This window comes from Peromyscus eremicus, chromosome 11 (genome assembly GCF_949786415.1).
Source record: "Peromyscus eremicus chromosome 11, PerEre_H2_v1, whole genome shotgun sequence".
In the NCBI taxonomy this organism is placed as follows: Eukaryota; Metazoa; Chordata; class Mammalia; order Rodentia; family Cricetidae; genus Peromyscus; species Peromyscus eremicus.
The window spans coordinates 62,686,394-62,692,573 of record NC_081427.1 but is presented as its reverse complement, the minus strand read 5'-3'; positions in this window follow the sequence as shown (position 1 = coordinate 62,692,573).

The following is a 6,180-nucleotide window of genomic DNA, read 5'->3' as shown; positions in this document are numbered from 1 at the left end:
GATATGCAAGTTACACAGACTATAAATCCAAAGAGATGAGGTGACTTCAGGCAAACACTGCTGATTGAACTCAGACTTCTAAGCTAAACACAAGTTAAAGATGCCGAATGGTCTAGAATATAATGAATATATTATTTAAGAAGGAGACTCTGACCAGCTCATGGGAAGAGATAAGCTCTTTGGAGGAAGACCATACTTGAACAATCATTACCTATATTTTAAGAATTTTGTCTGAAATGCAAGTAGGAAAATTTTATGGTGAAGTGGGTGCATTCCTTTTGGTTAGCATCATAGGACTAAACATTTAAGCACAGTAGCATTTCTTAACTTTTGAATCCTTAGTATAGGAAATGGTGCTGATCAAAATCTCCAAAGTGACTGTTAGCTGACTTACATCTATACCAACTGCTTATCATTGTCTGTTCTTGAAACAAATCCTCGAATGAACACTGCTGGGCAGAGTTTTTAACTTCTGATTTCACACAAAGGACCAGAATCCTGTGCCCTTTGAACTCCTCATTGAAAAGGGGTCTTTTAATGTTCTCATCTCACTGTTTTATTCCACCAAATATCTATTTTCATACTTCATATCTCATTATGTTTTCAAGAGAAAAATTGTCTTAGCACAATTCCTAGCAAAAAGCTGACATAACACTGTCTAATTCAGAAATCACTTTGTAGATTTCAAGGTTCCCAGAGTACCAAAGGAAGATGATAGATTACAAAATGTTTCCATCATATTTTATCTTATGGCCCATATAAAGAACAAATTATATCTACACATTTTACTGAGATTCCCTCCTTCCATTTGAAAACTCTAAGCCAAAAAGAACCAATTCACATAAAAATACAATACAGGGATGAAGATAAGTTGTCATATTAACACTGGAAGCCATCTTTTAATGACTGCTGCCATATTTTGTCACAGCAACTTTTAGCCAAATGTAGTATTTGTAAATTTAAAATTTCTTTCCTGTAAAGGGGGCCGGCACCTGTTAGAGTTGTTTTATGCAGTACGATGGTTGCTTGCTATTGTGGCAATTAGTAGACTCAAATAAGATTCCAATTTGGTTGCTGGCAGCCATACTGGGTTTCTTGATTTCAGTACTCCTAAAAACACACTTTTGTCATGGAGTAGCTGACCACTAAAGAAGGGAGGATTAGAAGGGAATCAGTCATCAGGTTTGGATTAACTTTTTTTTTTCTCTTTTATTTGTGTCATTTTGGTTTTGCATAGAATACTTAGAGAAAAATCAATTGACAGCTGACAAATTTTTTGAAAAGTTAACTGTGTCATAGCTCATGACTGCCAGAACAGCACTATACAAAAAAAGTTATAAATAATACAGAAATCATTAAGCCACACAATTAGAAGAAAAGTCAATATTTAAATGCGTTTAGTAGCTACAAAGTACAAGTTTGAGGAGAACCAATCTGTATTACAAAAAGACTGTTTTCATTTTCTGTAAGATAAAATGAACTGGTAACAAACATTAAAAGTCAATTTTGCTTTACTACAGTATTATTTGATTCTTCTGACTCAAATAGAATCAGCCATTTTTCTTTGGTTAAACCTGGTATATATATCATGAAATGGTCTGTTGCTGGTGCAATGCTTTGAATGAAAACACACCAATAAGTTAGAGCTTTGACATTCGAACATTCAAGAATACTTCAGAACTTCCCATACTCATGTGGAATACATTAAACAGCCTTGAAGAAAAACAATTTCCAAAAGAGAGGTCAATGAAATCTCCTTTTAGTGTGTAAACTCTTTCAAAGTGAGGGGTATCGTTTTCATTCTGTCATTGTTTTTCATATATTTTTAATCTTGTTATAAACAAAGTCTGTGAGGCAGGGTGAAAGATCCTATGGAGGTCCCTAGTCCCCAAATAAAAGTAGTTAAACCATTCAAGTGTGATGTGTTACTTCACTACCAAGAGCATGACTTAATACTACAACCAGATATATAAGGAGGCTAATAAGAGGGAGGGATTATTGACTGGCATGTAGCCTACTGAACTTAAGAAGAAACAGACATACTGCTGCCTTCTACTTCAATTGTTTGGTCTCTTCATTTACGATCTTTAAAGGCTCTGTAGCCTTACTTCTCAGTAGCTGATATGTATACATACATACATACACACACACACACACACACACACACACACACACACACACATATATATATTGTATTTTATTTGATTCATGTTTTAAACTTATGGGAAAAAATTTCATTGCACATGTTATTTTTCTACAAGCAACAATCTTCAAATTTGTTTCAATGATTTTTTTTTATATCCAGTTTTCAGGCCAGCGAGTTGTGACCCCCGTAACCATTCACCTTCTGAACATGTTGGCAGGTCAGGGTGGAAGTCAATGGTTCATAAAATCAAGTAACTTTCCTTCCTTCCAACTGCCTCTTCTACTCTTGTGCTCTGAGGCTGTCCACACTGCTCAAGCTTCAGCTATTAGAAATCAGCGCCTTCACATAGTAGATACCTGATTATATGATCACTGTTGATTGGGGAGAGTACCCTCAAGGTGAAGACAATGCTTAACTTCTCCTCTGTCTAGTAATTAAAACATTGGATGATAACAGTTTGTGACAGTATTAGTCCCAATGCATTTCTTCTATCCAAGGAAAGAACCTAGAAACCCTGTCTTTATCCCACTGAAAAATATTTTCTTCTTTTAAAAAAAGTCTCTTAGAGTTTCCATCAATGGAAATTTTTGCCAAAATGCATATATTTAGAGAACAGAAAAAGATTTTTTAAAGCAAGTACGTTTGAGGGCTCACAGACTGTGAGAGTCCTGCCTTCAAAGATAGTGAGAACCTTGTTTGCAAATGTAAAAGCAGAGCTACAGAAACACTCACTTATCATCATTTATTATTCTGATAAAAAAGCACACCTTCAGACACCTCTCCACACTCAGGGACAGACAGTCTTTAGTGGTTCCCTTTGTGCTTGGGTTCTGCCAAGCAAGACATCCTTACTTTATTGGAAGAAGCTTTCTTCTGTGATGGGAGCCAATTTCAAATGGCTGAATGAGTTCTGTTCTTCTAATAGAATGTTTTCAAAAACTCTTTCTTGGATGGGTATACAGTGCAGTGGAAGAGCACAAACCTAGCATGTCTGAGGCCCTGTGTTCAATACTCAGTGCCACTAAATAACTTGTTTTTTCACTTCGGTATCTTGTGCCCAGCATTTGAGAATCACCTGTGTTCATAACTGAAGACAATGGTCAGGCAGCAATCTGTAAATAGGATTTTCTTAATTCCTTAGATACTCAAAGATATGCACTACTATTGCTGCTGATAAACAGCCAGCGTATGCAGAAAATATTTCCATTCTTTCTTTATGCAGATAATAAAAATACCGATTTAAAATGTATTTAGTCTTTATGATCTCAGTGCAACCACTTAAGTAATAAGTCTGGAAGAAATCAAATCAACATGTTCAGAACGTTAACATTTTACTTTTTCTAAGGCTTCCACTACAACAAAAGTGCATTGTAAAATAATTAAAGAATTTTAGTGTGCATAAGAATGGCCCCCACATATCTGAATGCTTAGTCATCAGGGCATGGCACTATTCGAAAGGATTAGAAGGATTAGAAGGTGTGGCCTTATTGGAGAAGTGTATCACTGGGGGTGGGCTTTGAGGTTTCAAAAGCCCGTGTCAGGCCAGTCTCTCTCTTCTTGCTGCCTGCAGATCAGGATGTAGAGCTCTCGGCTGCTTCTACATCACCATGACTGCCATATGTGCTTCCATGCTCCCAACCACGATAACAGATTAAATCTCTGGAACTGTAAGCAAACCCCCAATTATATGTTTTCTCTTGTAAGAGTTGTCTTGGTCATGGTGTCTCTTCACAACAGTAGAACAATGACTAACATATTTAGCCATCATGGTATATTAGAAACCAATTATGGAGGCATATTATGAACTCTCTGTAGTGTACTATCAAACATGTTCCTCACAATAACATCCTCTTTTCAATATGGTGCTGGTTAACAGAAGTCCAAAGAGTTCTTGTCAAATAGTCAAAATCTGAATCTTTGTGATACTCATACTCCCACTAACAAAAGCAATCTGTTCCTGACAATGTATTTTTCAAAAAAAATTACCAAAATTCTTCACAAATATACATTTACTAACATTTGTTGAAAAACCAAATACAGTGTAGTTATGACACATATGTTCCATTAGAAGTGTGTGCATTGGGAAGACTAGTTGACATTTCTTAAAGCATAAGACCAATGACACTTGGATCAAACAGAGTCTGTTCCCGGCTTAGCAAATCTCTCCGTGGCCAGTGAAATCTTCACTGATCAGAGAGCTTCTCTCTAGTCTTCAAAGTTAGAGTCAATATCTTAAAATTCTTTGCTATCAGCCTCATACATTTTTTTTTTGAGACAGGATCTCACCACGCAGTACCAGCTGGTCTGGAACAATATGTAGACCAGGAGGGTCTTAAACTCATAGAGATCCACCTGCCTCTGCTTGCCAGTGTGGGGATGAAATGTGTGGGCCACCATGTTCTACAGTTTGCACTATCCTCAAGAGATTCTGTGGTGCAGCCCAGAGCCTGTGTTGATGTACGTTAAGAGAAGTATTTTTTATTAATTCTGAAAACTGAACTTATTTATTCATGCTTTTAGCAAGGTCTGAATTTATTATCTGCCAAATTCTTAAAAACTGAAGGTCAACTGTGTTCTGACATAGGACCCAGTCACTTGTGTTCTGGTCCGTGACACAGAAACACATAAGTGATTAGATGAGGTCTGTCCACCTTCTTCAACAGTTCTAGCAGAACATGTGGTACTTTCAGTAGGATATGAATACAGTTCTACCAATGGAAGGTAGCCACATGACATTATCAGACCAAGTTAAAATGTGTTTTACAGGTATGGTTTAGTGTTGATGAAAGAGTGCTCAGTCAATTACTAACAATAATCTGCATCTTTCTACTTCCCCTCCCCCAGGGAAAAGGAAATATCATGGAGCATGGGCTCAAAAGATGTCTATTCATTAGCCCTTGTTAAGTAACTCTGAATAGTCTGTTACTATTTTATGTCCCAATTTAAAAGTCATTCAAGTTCAAAGTATTTTCAGTTATAAATATGTTCAAGATCCCTGGTGAGTTTGTTACTGAACCAGATGGCTGGCAAATATGCAGAATTCCACCTAATCTAACTTTTTATCTTAAAATAATTGAGTTTTTCCTCTTCTCATAGCCTTCAAAGGTAAGCAAGCTGTGTAAGGAGAAAATGAGACTGACACTTGCTAGTGTTTTATCAAGTGATTTGATGTGAGTCAGTCTTGGTCAATGTGGGAGGAAATTATGGATCACAAAATTTCCAATCCTGCTGGTGATCTCCACTCTGCTAAAAATGGCTGTTGAGTATGTAATCTGTCCTACTGGAAATGCTGAGAGCCCACAAATACTTAAAAACTACCAACTTCCAAGTTTGGCTGACATATTTTTTGATTTCTCTTGCCAGGTACATCTTTTGGAAGTTCTCAAACTATTTTCTGCCATTTCACACACAAAAACAAAAACAAAACACAGCCATACAATGTAGAGATTCATGATGTAGTCCCATAATATTGTGAAGTATATGTTTGTGTTTCTTATCAAATACAGAATTTATTCATTCACACTCTTACAACTTTTCATCTCCCCCACAAACCCAAGGGCAGACTCAAATGTCACCCATATGGAGGCTGAAAATTAAAGCTAATGTACACAACTCTTTAACATCCCTATAGTCTAAAAAAGGTTAAGATGTGTGTTTCCAAAAAGACATCACTGCTCTCCAAAAGCAGAAAATGATGCAGTAGGTAAGAAAATAGAGGATGGGAGCTGTGATAAAGACGGCAGATGAGAAAGAATGAGTGAACTTATGCAAGCAGAAGCTGTCTGTGCACAACAATGTGTTATTGTTAAGTAAGCACAGAATTTATATCCTATCTGGAGCACCATTGGTGAGCATCCAGACCTGTGTCTGTCCATCACCCACTCACTGGTCTATACCTTCAGAGGCTTCTAATCCTATTACCTGATCTATCCAGAAGGGAAGAAATGTGAAGTTATAGAAAAAGGAAAACCCCTTCTCTGAATAACTTATACAGAGTCAGAAATACGAGGGACCACAATCCCTTCTTAAATTCT